The sequence below is a fragment of the Bubalus kerabau genome, chromosome 10 (assembly GCF_029407905.1).
Source record: "Bubalus kerabau isolate K-KA32 ecotype Philippines breed swamp buffalo chromosome 10, PCC_UOA_SB_1v2, whole genome shotgun sequence".
NCBI lineage: Eukaryota > Metazoa > Chordata > Mammalia > Artiodactyla > Bovidae > Bubalus > Bubalus kerabau.
In genome coordinates this window covers 56,239,224-56,257,072 of record NC_073633.1, presented here as the reverse complement: position 1 = coordinate 56,257,072, position 17,849 = coordinate 56,239,224, and the positions used below count along the sequence as shown (strand labels likewise).

General features: G+C 37.5%; 1 protein-coding gene across 8 annotated transcripts in view; it reads left to right on the top strand.

Annotated features, from left to right (window-relative positions):
- Positions 1-17,849, top strand: part of RNF111 (ring finger protein 111) — a 90,855-nt gene that overhangs the window by 640 nt on the left and 72,366 nt on the right. The window contains exon 1 of one of the 8 annotated variants that reach the window (XM_055537801.1): positions 8-204. The exons of 6 other annotated variants lie outside the window; for them this stretch is intronic. The gene's annotated coding sequence lies outside the window, so the exon portion shown is untranslated. Of the gene's footprint in view, positions 1-7; positions 303-17,849 lie in introns of those variants that run through there. One more of the 8 variants, XM_055537802.1, reaches the window with a different exon arrangement.

Here is a 17,849-nt window from a genome sequence, read left to right as displayed (position 1 = left end):
CCGCGCGTGCGCGCAACGGGGGAGGGGCCGGGCTGGAGGGGAGAAAGAGGAAGGGCTGCGGCCGCGGAAGGCTGGGGTCGGCGGCCGGCAGGTTACTGCTGGCTCCGTCGTGGCTTAGGGTCGGGGTTTCCGCGGAAGATTTAATTGTGTTTGACAGAGCATTCGTCTACAGACACACCCACCCTCCTCAGTAAAGGACTGTGGGTGAGGGGATTTCTTTCCCTTTTTTGACTCTCTAGAGTCTTAGGACAGGGGCTGAGGACTGAGGCGTGGGAGTGCGATTTGACAATGGAGTGATGAAGGTAACCCGCTCCTGGAGTGTTGGAGGGCGCTAAGTCAGCCCTGACGGTTAGGGAGTTGCCTTCTTCTGTGATCAAGGAAACGTAGACCGCGGAGCAGCAGAAATACAGACGCGTCAGATTTTGTCAAGTGTTGGTTGGCTGGCCATTAAAAAAGAAGCTTTAATATTTTTATTATTATTATCATTATTTATTATTATTTTTTTTTTACAGAGTTGATCAGAGCCGGTAGCAATGTTGTTGTTTAAATATTTGTTCTGTGCTGCAGAAATGAGGTTTGTCACATAGTTCTTAAATAGGTTAGAGTAGATCTTTACAGATAAGTTCTTAACTCAGGTCTAAGTTTTAACATCTGAGAAAATACCAGGAAGTATAGGTTGTTCGTTTAATTTGTTCGTGTTTGTAGTGTGGGGTGACTCCATTGTATTGCATGCTTTCCTGTTTCTTGATTTATGTGCAGGATGAATTTAGAGCTCTCTGGGGAGATAAGATGCCAGCTGACATAGATTTCATTTTATAGTTCATAACGCTTTTTGAACCTGACTTAATCCAAACTTTATTTCATTTGGTGTTTTATGTTTAATTTTCTTGTTTTAGGGATCTCTTCAACCAAAAAGCACAGACTGGGGGAAAGATAACTAAGGTTCCATTTCCTTTCCCATTTCTGTTTTTTTTGTCATTGCTTTCAAATGTTAGTATGTGATTTGGATATTACATAGAAGTTTTAAAATACTGGTTTCAACTAGAGTGAAAGTCTACATTTTGATACTTTGTTACTGTGTGTTTTTGGTAAACATTTTCATGTCAGTGTAAACAATGTTTTTCATATTAAACAATATCGTTTAGTTGTGTTTATGAGACAACAAGTAGAACCCTTTCACTCTGGAAAGAATCTTTATTTTTTAATGCCTTGCTTTGTTTTACTCTCGTCCATCTCTTGTCATTTTAACCTTGGACAAATGACATCTCTCCTGTGCATTTATTTGCCACTACAATTCATACTAGTATTCTAAGAACTGGCAAGGGTATTTATGAATAGGTCTGAATAATATTGTAGGGAAACTAGCAAGAGTAGAGTCTCTTCTTGTTTATCAGGGTTGCTGTATCTTATGTGTATGGATCTTTCTGTCACTTTCCCCCTTACGTTGGTGTCTTTTGGTCACTTGCATGTTAGTTCTTCACTGGAGTTGGTTTTTGAAGAAAGATATAGTAGGAAATAATTTCATTTTGAATGCATCGTAGTGGAAGTTTCACCTTCACAGGTTTCACAGCAGTACTCAATTTCTGCAAATAGTTGAAAAATAACTATACTGATCTTTAATATAAGAGGTCAACATTTTACTTGTTTACAATGAAGGAATAATCAGATATTTCTAAATAGTTATTTTCACTTTAAAATATAAACTGGAATAAAAACTTCATTGAATCAAACCAGTTAGTTTTTTTCAGACGTTTATTGTATTATTTTGTCAAAAAGGGGTTTCTATAATATGCTTTACTTAGAGTATAATTATAGGTGTCCTTGTTTTGACTTTTCCTCTGGTGGCTAGGATTTCAATAGGAAAAAAAGAAGTGACATTACTAAAAATGATGGTAAAGAATATTATAACTTGATATTAGGATTCTGTGAGTGACATTATCTTATGAAAGAGTATAGGGTTGGAGACAGGAGATACGGATTTTAGATGTAGCTTTGCTTTCTGTTCATTAGGTCTGTGACTTTGTATGACCACCCTGGGCCTCAGATCTCTCTCAGCTGTCAAATGAGAAGTGTGGACAGATAACTCTAGTTTTCTCCAGGTCTCAAATTTAATGGTTTGCATTTTTAGTTAGGTGTTTTTGGTATTAATTGTATTCATCATGACCCATTCCCCAGAAGGAAATGCTATCTGAAAATGTAAAATTCTTCCATGGTATATGTATATTAGAGATGGGATTGGGGGAGGGAGAAGAAAAAAAGCGAGCCGTGGTCTAGATAATACTTCTGTCCCATTGTAGATATTAACTCCTAATTTAATAGCTCTCATATGATACTTAAAAAATGAAACTTTATTTTACTCCTGGTAATGTGCTTTAAATCATTCTGAATACATTTTCTTTCAGAAACCTGTAATCATTGTTCAGTAAAAGTCCAGAAATGCTTTTGAATGCCTTATACCTCTATTCTTTCTTTGCTGTATCCCATAGTGTCTTGGTAACAGCTGGCCTGAGTTTCTGCAGGTACTCAATTTATATCTTGATGTGAGCAGTGAGCTACAAATGTTTAAAAACAAATACTAAACTGAACTTTTACTGCATTGCTATTTAATCATTCAGTAAGTGTTATTGATTGTCTCATGTTATTGACATTATTCTTGGTCTTCAGTGAAGAAGGCACTCTGCCTTCTTGAAGTGGATGTTTTATTAGAGGAAATAATAAACAGAACAGCGTTATGTAGTGGTAAGTGCCATGAAGAAAACAGGGACATATAATGGAGAATGAATGAAAGTGGGACTCTACTGTGCATTGAGAGGTTAGAAAGGGCTGTTTTTTTTAGAGGTAATATTGGATTTGCAATCAGTGATTAGAAAGAATCAGCTATAGTGGCAATATGGAGGAAGATGGCTGCAGACAGAGGGAATAGTAAATGCATTAGATTGGGTTTGATTCTAGAGAATCTGTAAGTATGAATTAATTGGTTTGTCTAATAGATTCTTTCACAATTACTAATAGACAGTAGTAAAAAGGTTAAAAATATTTATGTGTAGTGACTAAATGTAATGTGTTGACATTATTTAAGTCCTGACTCAAACCAATTGTAGAAAGTAATTTTTGAAGCGCTTAGGAGGAAATTTGAATGCAGATAGCTATTGGATGATATCAAGGGATTATTGTTACTTTTTGTGAAGGATACTAATGGCATTATGTTTCTATAAGAAAATGCCCATTTATAGAGATGAAAACTGAAGAATGAGGAAGAGAATTAAGATGTCTGGTATTTGTTTAAAAGTATTTCAGAGCGAAAAAAAGATGCGAGAGAGGAGTGTAGATGAAGCAGTTGTGAAATATCCTGATAATTAATTGTGTTGGAATGGTAGGTATATGCATAGTAATATTCTCTGCTTTTGTGAGGTTTGAAAATGTTCATATTTTAAAATGCATTTAAAATAATTGATACCCTATTTAGATGTCTTCTCCTTTTCTTTCTCTTCCTCTCAATTTTGATATCATGTAGACTTTTGTTCCTCTTTCTAAACATTCATCATTTATTCAACAAATAGTCTGCTGTATTTCAGGCCCTGTGTCAGTGCTTGAGTTAAAACAAAGAGCAGGAGCTTAAGGCCTGCCTGCAAAGGAGCTTATGGTTTGCTGGATGAATGGAGAATCTCTCAGTGTGGTCTGTGTTGACATGAAGTCATAGATTTCTGTGTTTTCCTGAGGGTATACAGGATCAGCATCTTAGTGTTTATGTGGTTACTTAAAAAACATTTTTCTTGAGACTTCCCTGGCAGTCCAGTGGTTAAGACTCCACACTCCCAATTTGAGGATGGGAGTTGGTGGAACAAGTTCGATCCCTGGTGGGGGAACTAAGATCCTACATGCCATACAGAACTGCCTCCCCTCCCTCTCAATCCCCCAAAATTTGTTTTGTTTTGTTTTTCTAGAGAATTGAGTTTAGGAAGTTCTATATGCAGCAGTGTGCCAGTCTGAGTCACTGTTGCATTCATTTCTCATATTCATATGTGTTATAGGGCATCAGAATAAATAATTTTTTAAACAACCTTTTGACATCCAATTTGCCTCTATTTAAATTTTTTAAATTTTGAAATAATTTCACATTTAAAGAAAAGTTTAAAAAAATGGTACTGAGAACACTTCAGTATCCTTTAGTCAAATTTGCCATTTTAAAAACTTTGTCTCATTTGCTTTAGTGCTCTTTTCTGAATCATTTGAAAATAAATTGCATGTATTATAACCATGTCTCTAAATATTCTTTGTGTATTGTATTCTTTTGCATTATCACAATACAGTTAATGAGATTCAGGTAATCTAACATTGATAGTACTATATCATTATCTAATCTCTAGCCTCTATTCCAGTTTTGTCCCTTTGTCCCAGTAATAATAGCATTTGTACCATTACACCATTGGCCAAGACAGTAAAGAATCTGCCTGCAATGCAGGAGACCTGGGTTCTATCCCTAGGTTGGGAAGATCCCCTGGAGAAGGGACTGGCTAACCACTGCAGTATTCTAGCCTGGAGAATTCCATGGATGGAGGAGCCTGGCAGGCTAGTCCATGGGGTCGCAAAGAGTCAGACATGACTGTGCGACTTTCACACACACACAGCATTTCCCCCATAGGATTTGCGTCAGGATTGCCAGCTGCATTTAGTTGTCATAGCTCTTCAGTCTCCTTTCATCTGGAACAGTGTCTTAGGCTTTCTCTCTCATTGTGTTAACATTTTTGAAGAATACAGGCTTGTATATGTCATAGAATATTTCTCAGGTTGGATTTGTGGATGTTTCCTCATAATTAGTTTTGGGCTATGCATTCCCAACTGGGGATTTTGTATCCTTTCCAGGGTGTGATATTGAAGTACATGCCATTGGCCTGCCTCTCAATGGTGATGTTAGTTTTTTAGTTTCTGATCATAGTGTTGTTTGGTTTCTTCACAGGGATGTATAGTTATTATTTTTCTTCTTCACCTAATAAGCAATCTGTGGGTATAACTTTGAGATAGTGCAGATATCCTGCTACTAATCAGATCTGTATCTTCATCAAATTTCCCTCCTGTATTAACATCCGTTGATGCCTCTTGCCTGTACTGATGTTTACACTGATGGTTGCAGAATGATTATTTTCTGACTCTGTTTCTTTTTTGTCAGTAGGCATTCTGTTTTAAGGAAGAAAAATCCTTTCATCTCATTGATATGGACTTATGTACTTCCTATCTTACTCAATGGTTTATACTCTGTTATGCCTTTATTTATTTTGTTGCTCAGATTGTCTTGGATTTGTCCTGGGACAAATGTCCTGGGAGACTTTCTTTCCTGGCTTCTGTGTCATTTTGATATACTCTTAATTTTTTCTGGAGTATATTCTCTCTTTTTGCACAGCAAAATGTTCCAAGTTTAACTTAACATCTTTTCTATCTCAGTCCTGGATTCAGGCATTCTCCAAGGAGCCCTGGGTCCATATAGTAGGGAATGCAGTTTGCTTTTGAGTTACCTATTTATATGTAGAAATAATCACTTCTTTTCTGATCAGGACATCTTATTAGACACTATATTTAAAATGGACTTTGATAGTGGGTTTATGAAGTAATTACATAAGATTAGCAATTATACTTACCATAAAGCTATTCTTTTATTCTTTTATTTTTTTCAAATAAATAAGTTCTGATTTGATCTTAATTGTGGTCAAATTAAATAGAAGAAAAAATGAAAGATTATTTTATTTTATGTTATTTGTGTGTGTGTGTATGTGGATAGGTGGGGGGAGGGTTTAACCACTTAACTGTTAAAAATGACTCAAGATTTACATACTTAAGTGTTTTTAACTGAGTTAGACATTCTGGTCTAAGGAAATTGTTGCTTTTGAACTAAGCTTTTAATTTTTTTAAACTCGCTTTTTAAATGAAAATATTTTTGTTGTAATATACAATAATATTTTATATAAGAGTGAAAACTCACAGGCACATTATTCCAGGCATTTGCTGTTACATCTTGGTGTATTTCATAGCCATTCTCTCACCTGTGCCTAGGTATTTGCTTTATTTGTCTTTTTAAATTGTATTTTTCCATGCAATATTTTGAATGATTTTTTATTTTTGAACCAATTAAAATGTACATGGTTTAAAAGTTCCAAATGGCTTATAGTGGAAAAACAGCAGTTTTCCTCTGCCACTTCGAAGTCCCAGTCTCCTAGTTCTGCTTCCGAAATGGGCATATTTTCAGCTCTTAAAAAAATTTTTTTGCGTGTATTGACCTTTATATTCAAATAATATGCTTATATATATACTTAACCACTGTAAGATGTCAGTTTACATTTAAAGAAAATAATTGTCTAATTTTTAAATATAAAATACATACAAGGAATACCAAATTCACATGGTGCAAAGGGTATGCAGGGAAAGATGTCTCCTTGCCATTCCTGTCTTCCTACCATGGAGTTCTTTCCCCTGGAGATTTAGTTCCTCTTCTTATTTTATATGTATGTCCAGAGCAGCAGTTCTCAAAATGTGGTATGTGGAGTCTTGAGAGGATCATCAAATGTTTCAAATTACCTGTTGGTTTGAAACTATTTCATAATACTACTAACTTATTCTTTGCTACTTTACTCTGCTGACATTTGAATTCGTGGTGCAAACACAGTGATGCATAAATCTGCTGGTCCTGCAGAGCATATCAAGACAGTGGCAAAAATTGTACCAGTAGTCATATTCTTCATCATTTTACATTTTCAGTTGGGGAGGGGAAAGCTGATTTCATTTAAGAATATCCTCCACGAATCAGTAGAGGTTGTTAATTTCATTAATCCTGATGCTTGAGTAGATTTTTTTTTTAATATTTGTTGTGACAAAATGAGAAGAATGTTATAAGACACTACTGCTGCATACCAAGCTATGATGTTTGTCTGGAAGAAAAATATTTGTGTGATTGAGGTGTGAGCTGAACTAGCTAGCTGGTTGGTTTTTTCATGGAACACTATTTTTACTTGAAAGAGTGACAAACTATAGTTATTTAAACATGGATATTTGTACCTATTTTCTCAAAAATAAATGAAGTGAGCCTCTCACTTGGACCAGCAAAATTTATTGCCATATAAAATTAAGGCTTTCAAGCAGAAATTAGAATTTTGGAAAACATATCTGCCACTATGATCTTCGCAACTTCTTAGGACCTTGCTGATGAAATTGATGATATTAACGTGTAATTTTTTTTTTCTTTGCTATGTTACAATGAAGTGTGTCAGTGTTTGGAAGATATGCATAACACAGTGGACCATCTTTTTTCAAAAGGTCCATGCATGATATTACAAAATCATGTTGTGGATGTAAGACCTACTTAAAGATAGAGCAATAGATTTTAAGTGAAATGGTCTGAAAAGTTTCATTGATACGGTTTCAGAGTCCACTTTACAACTTACCTTTATAGAATTACACTTTTTAAGTTTTGGCTTAATATCAAAGAAGGATAATATCCACACTTACCTGAAAATACTATAAAAATATTCTTCCTTGTGACTTTCTTAGTCGTCCAGTGGTTAAGAATCTGCCTGTCGATGCAGGGGACAGGGATTTGATCCCTGGCCTGGGGATATTCCACATGCCTTGGGGCAGGTAAGCCAGCACTACAACTACTGAAGCCTGTATGCCCTAGAGCCTGTGCTCTGCAATAAGAGAAGCCCTGCAATGAGAATCCTGCACTGCAATTAGAGGCTAGCCCCTACTCACCACAACTAGAGAAAGCATGCACACAGCAGTGAAGACACAGAGCAACCAAAAATAAATACATAATAAAATTTTAAAAAATTCTTCCTTTTATCAGCTATATATTTGTGTGAAAATGGATTTTCATTTTAGATTGAATACAGAAGCAGATATAAGAATCCAGGTTTCTCTATTGAAGAGTACAAAAATGAGCAGCAGTGTCACTCAGGTTTTTTGGAAAATATATTCATAAATGTTACTTATTAGCATGGAGTGGGTTTATTGCTGTTTTTAGAATTAAAATTTTAAAACATTTGCCAACTTTTATAGTATTATACTGATACATACAACCCACATAATAAAAGCTTTTTAGGTTCCTCAATTATTCAGTGTAAAGGGGTTCACAAGTCAAAAAGTTTGAAAACTGCTGCTACAACTGGTTAACATGGAGGATTAAGCAGTTTTTTTAACCTTTAAAAAAAAAAATTTGTCTACATTGGGTCTTAATTGTGGCCTGTAGGAGCTTTGTTGCATCATCTTCCGTTGCGGTGTGTGGACTCTCTGCTTGTGGCTAGCAGGCTCAGTAGTTGTGTTGTGGCTTAGTTGCCTTGAGGCATGTGGGATCTTAGTTTCCCAACCAGGAGTCAAATCCACATCACCTGCATTGCAGGGTGAACTCTCAACCACTGGACCACCAGGGAAGTCCCAGTATTAAGTGGTTTTAAGCCTTACCTTTTGACTGCTTATGGAAAAGGAGTTCACACTTCTTTCTTTACTGTTTATCCTAATATAGTTGAATCACAATTTTAGATTATTTTGCTTTATTGTTTTTGTTTTTTTAAGAACATACTTCATATTCCCTCTTTTATTGTATAAATATCAGTTTAACCTTTTACCGTAAGAATATAAATATTTTAAGAGGACAAAGGTGGACTTCCCTGGTGACTCAGTGGTAAAGAATCCACCTGCCAATGTAGGAGATGTGGGTTCAGTCCCTGGGTCTGGAAGATCCTCTGGGGAAGGAAAAGGCAACCCACTCTTCCCATGCCTGGGAAGTCTCATGGACAGAGGAGCCTGGTAGGTTGCCGTCCATGAGGTTGCAGAAAGTAAGACACAACTTAGCGACTGAACAACAGTGCAAAGATAGCAAGGGTTTATGTCCTTTGATTTTAGGGAATATTCTTATGTTAGCTTTCATAACTTCTTAGTCATTTTTTCCTCTATTTTGTTTTTGTAATTGCTGTCAAATCAGATGATTGTGTTTTATTGCTGTTCCATACTTGCTGTTAGTTTTGTGTGTGTGTGTTTTAAAAAATACTTTTACTGACAGTTTAGTGGGGATTGCACAGAAATTTGAGATACAGATATGTGTATAATTTACTATGTTTAAATATAATGTGAACTTTTGCTTTGGTAAATTATAACAGTATTACTAGGAGCAGGTTATATTGGTATGGAAATGGGCTTTTTTCTTAATTCTATTGGTTAAATCATTTAAATATGTGAATAAATAAAGCTTTTTAAAAATATATGCAGTAAATATGTTCACAAAACCTTTTTTTACTTTTAACATCTGTATTCTTTAATACAAAGTAGTCTTATTAAAATCATGTGATAAAAAATTTTAATTACAGAATTTCTGCAGATTGTGATTCATTATCAAGGATTTAATTGTAATTTCTCTGAAATTACATTTCTTTAAAGACCTATATATAGTAACAGATAAAAGTGGTCATTTTATTTTCATAATCATCTTCCTGCCTGCCATTCCTCTATTTGCCATTATCCTTATTCTCCACTTGAGGAAATCTTATATAGTCCACTAGGCTCCTCTGTCCTTGGGATTTTCCAGGCAGGCATACTGGAGTGGGTTGCCATTTCCTTTTAACGATCAGCTCTTAAGCTTCTGTGGTTTCTCCTCCAGAATCTGTATCCTTCCCTTTTGTTCTTTTGTAGTATTTTGTGCTTTTCTTATCTTTATTTAGCAGTTATTTCATTTTATTAAAACTTAACCATTCCCTCACTATGGAGGCTGAGTTCTGAAAATCTTCATGATAAAGAGAAGAAATTGTGGTTGAGTAACATAATGATTATCGGAGAAGGCAATGGCACCCCACTCCAGTACTCTTGCCTGGAAAATCCCATGGATGGAGGAGCCTGGTGGGCTGTAGTCCATGGGGTCGCGAAGAGTCGGGCACGACTGAGCGACTTCACTTTCACTTTTCACTTTCATGCATTGGAGAAGGAAATGGCAACCCACTCCAGTGTTCTTGCCTGGAAAATCCCATGGATGGAGGAGCCTGGTGGGCTATAGTCCATGGGGTCTCGAAGAGTCGGGCACGACTGAGCGACTTCACTTTCACTTTTCACTTTCATGCATTGGAGAAGGAAATGGCAACCCACTCCAGTGTTCTTGCCTGGAGAATCCCAGGGACAGAGGAACCTAATGGGCTGCTGTCTCTGGGGTCGCACAGAGTCGGACACGACTGAAGCGACTTAGCAGCAGCAGCAGCAACATGATGATTATCGGAGAAGGCAATGGCACCCCACTCCAGTACTCTTGCCTGGAGAATCCCATGGACGGAGGAGCCTGTTGGGCTGCCTTCTATGGGGTCGCACAGAGTCGGACACGACTGACACGACTTAGCAGCAGCAGCAGCAACATAATGATTATACGTAAAAATAAGATCTCAGAACTGAAGTATTGAGTGAACATGTAAAAGCCCTCATAACTGTACATTTAGTTTTTAAAAAGAGAGACCAAATCCAGCAATTTTTGTAGGAATTAAGATCCAAGTGTTTGTGTCAGACCTCTTTAGGCAAGTCATTTGACTTCCGTAGGTCTCAGTTCCCTGGAGATAATAGTTTTTAGTGAGGATAAAATGAAATTAAAACATGGCACGTAGTTTTTTATTGGCTTTATCTGATCTGGCCCTTGACCACTTCTGGCGCCTTGTGTGTCATCCTCTCCCATTGATCCCACTCGTGTTCTTTGTACATGTTAAGTTTGTTCCCGCCACATGATCTTTCCTTACTATTCCTCCTGCTAGGAATGCTCTTCCTCCAGAACTGTGTAGCTTGGCTGACTGGTGACTGCTTCCTTCTCATGATTGCGTCGTTTGGCTTCTTATCTAAGACACTGTTGATGGTTAACCTTTACTATTCGTTTTGTTTCCTTACGAGAACATATTTCTAAAATTATCTTGCTTATTTATTTGTCTCCTTGTGTCTTGTTTGTCCTCATTCCCATGCAGATTCCTTGAGAAACTTTCTGTATTCCATTCACTGCTGATGCCTGTGCCTAGAACTTGTAATGGGCTCTCAATAAATATTTATTGACTGACCACAGTACATAAGTAAATGGCAACTAATATACTATCAGTGATATTGTATCTCTTAACATGTTAATAAACTGCTCTAAATTTCATTTCTATTACTGGGTGGTGTTTCCAGATCCTGATCTGCTTCCAGATGTTTGGAATTGAAAAAGTTTGGGTAGCCTAATCTGTTATTATCCTGCTAGAACTGAATTGATCTTCCTAAAACCTTCTTCCTATACTTGCGTTTACCAATTTTATTCCTGTGTAAGTCAGTATTTTTCCTCATGGATAGCAGTTCTGGGTAGCAGTTCTAAGGCCGTGACTTGTTTTTCAGTCATCTGCCTTTATCTTCAACAAATCTCAATTTAAAAGATTTTTGTTCTTCTGTCTTCCATCATCTTTACTGATCCCTAGTTGCCTCTCTCAGTTGCCACTGTCTTCCATAACAGGAAGAAGTCACAGTTTACGTACACTAAAACTAAAATCCTGAAGATTGCATCAAAAGTAAATGCGTAAGTATAGGTTAGACTTAACATGTATGGGAATCCATATTAGGCTTAGGATTTCTGTATTTATGTAGAACGTGAAATTCTTGGAACAGAGTAGTGTTTTAACTATCTTTTAAATTATCACCTTGAGCAGTTACTGGTAGCAAAAAAAAATTCCCAAGGTTTTTTAGAGTAAAGTGGCTGACATTAGTATACTGGATAGTAACTCCTTGGTTTCCCCAAACCAGTACCCTAGGATTGTTTAATAGCTTGCTAGTTTTGCTTTTTGCCACAAAAGATTTTCACTTGCTATCTGAATGCACAGATTCAAGGAAGACAAAAATGTCATTTAGTCCAAATAACCTTGGAAATCCCTAAAGTTGCCCATAAAATGTAAAATACAGATACACAGTCTCTAAAAGCCCAAAACATCCTATTTTTCCTTCAGTATTGGGACAAATTGTGTTTCATTGTTAAACACCAGATGAAGTAGTAGGCTGTGTTTGTGGTCCATGTCCACATGGAAAAATAAATGGCTCTTAACATTAGAATCTGACAGCAAGATGCTCATATCATGAGAGGCGCATGGAAAGTGAGACCAACCAGAAAGTAGTAAAATATTACGTTATTGTGTCCATTTGGGGCATTTACTCATTGAGCAGAATAGCAGGCATGATCTACATGGTCTAAATCATTTATTTTTCTTCATGAGGTTCAGTTTATATGAGTGTACACTCTATCTAGAGGTGTTCCCCCATCCAGTTTTCAGTATGTCTTTACCTTCAGTTGTAAAATGTCAGTTTTTCTCTTATGACTCTCTTTCTCATTCTTAAGAACATCATATTCTTTAATGAATATTCTCCAGGTTGCATATTTTGATCTAGATCACATCGACAAAGCAGATACAACTTTGTTATCAAAGTATCAGATCAGATCAGTCGCTCAGTCGTGTCTGACTCTTTGCGACCCCATGAATTGCAGCACGCCAGGCCTCCCTGTCCATCACCAACTCCCGGAGTTCACTCAGACTCACGTCCATCGAGTCAGTAATGCCATCCAGCCATCTCATCCTCTGTCGTCCCCTTCTCCTCTTGCCCCCAATCCCTCCCAGCATCAGAGTCTTTTCCAATGAGTCAGCTCTTCGCATGAGGTGGCCAAAGTACTGGAGTTTCAGCTTCAGCATCATTCCCTCCAAGAAATCCCATGGCTGATCTCCTTCAGAATGGACTGGTTGGATCACCTTGCAGTCCAAGGGACTCTCAAGAGTCTTCTCCAACATCACAGTTCAAAAGCATCAGTTCTTCAGCGCTCAACCTTCTTCACAGTCCAACTCTCACATCCATACATGACCACAGGAAAAACCATAGCCTTGACTAGACAAACCTTTGTTGGCAAAGTAATGTCTCTGCTTTTCAGTATGCTGTCTAGGTTGGTCATAACTTTCCTTCCAAGGAGTAAGTGTCTTTTAATTTCATGGCTGCAGTCACCATCTGCAGTGATTTTAGAGCCCAGAAAAATACAGTCTGACACTGTTTCCACTGTTTCCCCATCTATTTCCCATGAAGTGATGGGATTGGATGCCATGATCTTCGTTTTCTGAATGTTGAGCTTTAAGACAACTTTTTCACTCTCCTTTTTCACTTTCATCAAGAGGCTTTTTAGTTCCTCTTCACTTTCTGCCATAAGGGTGCTGTCATCTGCATATCTGAGGTTATTGATATTTCTCCCGGCAATCTTGATTCCAGCTTGTGTTTCTTCCAGTCCGCGTTTTTCATGATGTACTCTGCATATAAGTTAAATAAACAGGGTGACAATATACAGCCTTGACGTACTCCTTTTCCTATTTGGAACCAGTCTGTTGTTCCATGTCCAGTTCTAACTGTTGCTTCCTGACCTGCATACAAATTTCTCAAGAGGCAGATCAGGTGGTCTGGTATTCCCATCTCTTTCAGAATTTTCCACAGTTTATTGTGATCCACATAGTCAAAGGCTTTGGCATAGTCAATAAAGCAGAAGTAGATGTTTTTCTGGAACTCTCTTGCTTTTTCCATGATCCAGCAGATGTTGGCAATTTGATCTCTGGTTCCTCTGCCTTTCCTAAAGCCAGCTTGAACATCAGGAAGTTCACGGTTCACATATTGCTGAAGCCTGGCTTGGAGAATTTTGAGCATTACTTTACTAGCGTGTGAGATGAGTGCAATTGTGCGGTAGTTTGAGCATTCTTTGGCATTGCCTTTCTTTGGGATTGGAATGAAAACTGACCTTTTCCAGTCCTGTGGTCACTGCTGAGTTTTCCAGATTTACTGGCATATTGAGTGCAGCACTTGCACAGCATCATCTTTCAGGATTTGAAATAGCTCAACTGGAATTCCATCACCTCCACTAGCTTTGTTGGTAGTGATGCTTTCTAAGGCCCACTTGACTTCACATTGCAGGATGTCTGGCTCTAGGTCAGTGATCACACCATCGTGATTATCTGGGTCGTGAAGATCTTTTTTGTACAGTTCTTCTGTGTATTCTTGCCACCTCTTCTTGATATCTTCTGCTTCTGTTAGGTCCATACCATTTCTGTCCTTTATTGAGCCCATCTTTGCTTGAAATGTTCCTTTGGTATCTCTAATTTTCTTGAAGAGATCTCTAGTCTTTCCCATTCTGTTGTTTTCCTCTATTTCTTGGCATTGATCGCTGAAGAAGGCTTTCTTATCTCTTCTTGCTATTCTTTGGAACTCTGCATTCAGATGCTTATATCTTTCCTTTTCTCCTTTGCTTTTCGCTTCTCTCCTTTCACAGCTATTTGTAAGGCCTCCCAGACAGCCATTTTGCTTTTTTGCATTTCTTTTCCATGGGGATGGTTTTGATTCCTGTCTCCTGTACAATGTCACAAACCTCTGTCCATAGTTCATCAGGCACTCTATCAGATCTAGGCCCTTAAATCTATTTCTCACTTCCACTGTATAATCATAAGGGATTTGATTTAGGTCATACCTGAATGGTCTAGTGGTTTTCCCTACTTTCTTCAATTTAAGTCTGAATTTGGCAATAAGGAGTTCATGGTCTGAGCCACAGTCAGCTCCTGGTCTTGTTTTTGCTGACTGTATATAGCTTCTCCATCTTTGGCTGCAAAGAATATAATCAATCTGATTTCGGTGTTGACCATCTGCTGATGTCCATGTATAGAGTCTTCTCTTGTGTTGTTGGAAGAGGGTGTTTGTTATGACCAGTGCATTTTCTCGGCAAAACTCTATTAGTCTTTGCCCTGCTTCTTGGAATTCACTCAGGGAGAAATTGTACCCTTGGATAGTGTTGCTCAGGATATTAGATCTTAAATTCTCAAAGCAACGGACATCTTTTCTAATCTAGTTTTCTGTTTTATTTTGTTACCCCAGTCCTGTTTTCGGGCTTTAACAACTCAGGGTTTCAGTCTGACCCACAAGAGGAATTTGAGGTTCTCTCAAATAAGACTGACTTTTGAGGTGGGTGTACCTACAGAATTGAAGGCCTTCAAAAGAAAAAATTTATGGCAGGGGAAGATTGTGGACTTCTTCTGCCAGGGTGATGGCTTAACATTTACAACAAAACTTTGAGGTAAATATTTCCATTATTCAGGTGAGGAAATTTAGGCACAGAATGGTTAGTAATTTGATGAAGGCTCATAGCAATGATGGGATTGAAGGGATTTAAGTTCATTAGGTTTTGAGTCAACCTAAGAAAGGAATTCCAGAATTCAGGAGCTTAACATGTATTTCTGTATTGCCTTTCAGGAAAACATTAAGCTGTATTTTTTCTCCTCTGGGCATGGCTGTTGTCAAAAGGGAAGGAAAGATACTGTGATTATGACGGACTTAATTTTTCTGTGCTTTTCCCCTGTATTTCAGATTTTTTATAGTGAACACATTTTAAAAATCAATTTAATTGAAGTATAATTTTATAAAAAGTATAAGATACATATTTTACTGTACAGTTCAGTGAGTTTTGGCAAATACATACATCCATGTAACCAACACCCCAGTCAGGACATAAAACATTCTATTACCCTAGAAAGTTCTTTCTTGTTCCTTTGCCATAAGTCATCCCTAGCTCCTATCCCAGGCAACCACTGATCTGATTTTTGACATTATAGATTAGTTTTGTTTGCTCTAGAATGTCATATACGTATGAATTATATTATATTACTGTTTTGTGTCTGAGTTCTTTTGCTCATCAAATGTTTTCTTGCTAGCATTTTACTGTGGAAAATTTCAAGCAGATTAAAGTTAAAAGAATTGTACAGCAAATGCCCATTTCCCTATTACCTAGATTCTACAGTTACCAATTTGCTTTTTGTTTTATCACATATCCTTCCATCTCTCCATTCCTGTAATCATTTGCCATTCAAGTCAATTGCTGTTTGGCTTTGTATTTTCAATTAAGTTGCAAACAGTGCATTTTACCCCTAAACAAATTCAGCTTCCATGTCATTAACTAGAGTTGAATATTTATATATAGTTCTTTGTTTTTGAAGTAAAATTTACATATAGTTAAATGCACAAATATTAAGTGTACCATTTAAGTCTTGTCGAATGTACACATTTGTGTAATCAGAATCTTATGAAGAAATAGAACATTACCATCACCTCAGATAAGTTCCCTCATGTACCTTCTGGTCAGTTCTTTCCCAGTCCTTTGTAGAATACAGCCACTGTTTTGATTTTTTCTTCCATTATATTTGCCTAACCTAGAACTTCATGCAGATGAAATCAGTGTAGATATTTTGTATCTGATTTCCTTCCCTTAGCAGGATGTCTTTGAGATTTATCTGTTACATTTACTTGTATCAGTAGCTCCTTCTTTGCTGCTGTTATTGTTGCTGTTTGGTATCCCATTGTACCTATATATGGAAATTTGTTTATCTTTTCACTCCTTGGAGATTTGTTTTTCCCACTGTTTGGTTATTATGAGTGAACATTTGCATACAAACATTTTTGTATACCTGTATTTTCCAACCTAGGTGTGGGATTTGAAGCTGCTTGGAGTTGTATGTGGAGTTCCAGCTGTGCCACATCCCTTAACACATGGTGTTTTGGTCTTAGCCTTTTAGCCCTTTGTGGGTATAGAGTTGTATCTTGTGGTTTTAATTTGCATTTCCCTGATAATGGAAACTATTGAGCATTTTTGTGTGTACTTGCCATTTGTATATGTATATGTTTAGAAAAATGTTAAATATTGTTTACCTGTTATTTGGTGGGCTTGTCTTACTGAGATGTAAGAGTTTTACATATATTCTGGATTCAAGTTGGGTGTGTATTTGTGTAATATATACATGTAAATTATGTGTTGTTGTGTTGTTCGGTTGCTCAGTCATGTCCGACTCTTTGAGACTCCATAGAATATAGCACACCAGGCTTCCCTGCCCATCACCACTCCCAAGGCTTGCTCAAACTCTTGTCCATTGAGTTGGTGGTGCCATCCAACCATCTCGTCCTCTGTCATCCCCTTTTCCTCCTACCTTCAATCTTTCCCACCCTTAGGAATTTTCTGATGAGTCAGCTCTTTACATCAAGTGGTCAAAGTATTGGAGTTTCAACGTCAACATCAGTCCTTCCAATGAATATTCAGGACTGATCTCCTTTAGGATTGACGGGTTTGATCTCCTTGCAGTCCAAGGGACTCTCAAGAATCTTCTCCAACACTACAGTTCAAAAGCATCAGTTCTTCAGCACTCAGCTTTCTTTATAGTCCAACTCTCACATCCATACATGACCACTGGAAAAACCATAGATTTGGAAAAGACCCTGATACTGGGAAAGATTGAGGGCAGGAGGAGAAGGGGACAACAGAGGGTCAGATGGTTGGATGGCATCACCGACTCAATGGACATGGGTTTGGATGGAGTCTGGGAGTTGGTGATGGACAGGGAGGCTTGGCGTGCTGCAGTTCATGGGGTTGCAAAGAGTTGGACATGACTGAGTGACTGAACTGAACTCACATCCATACATGACTACTGAAAAAGCCATAGCTTTGACTGTACTGACCTTTGTTGGCAAAGTAATGTCTCTGCTTTTTAATATGCTGTCTAGGTTTGTCATAGCTTTTCTTCCAAGGAGCAAGTGTCTTATATTTCCTGGCTACAGTCACCATCTGCAGTGATTTTGGAGCCCAAGAAAATAAAGTCTGTCACTGTTTCCATTGTTTCCCCATCTATTTGCCATGAAGTGATGGGACCAGATGCCATGATCTTAGTTTTTTTAATTGCGTGTATGTACCAGGAGAAATATCAATAACCTCAGATATGCAGATGACACCACCCTTATGGCAGAAAGTGAAGAGGAACTAAAAAGCCTCTTGATGA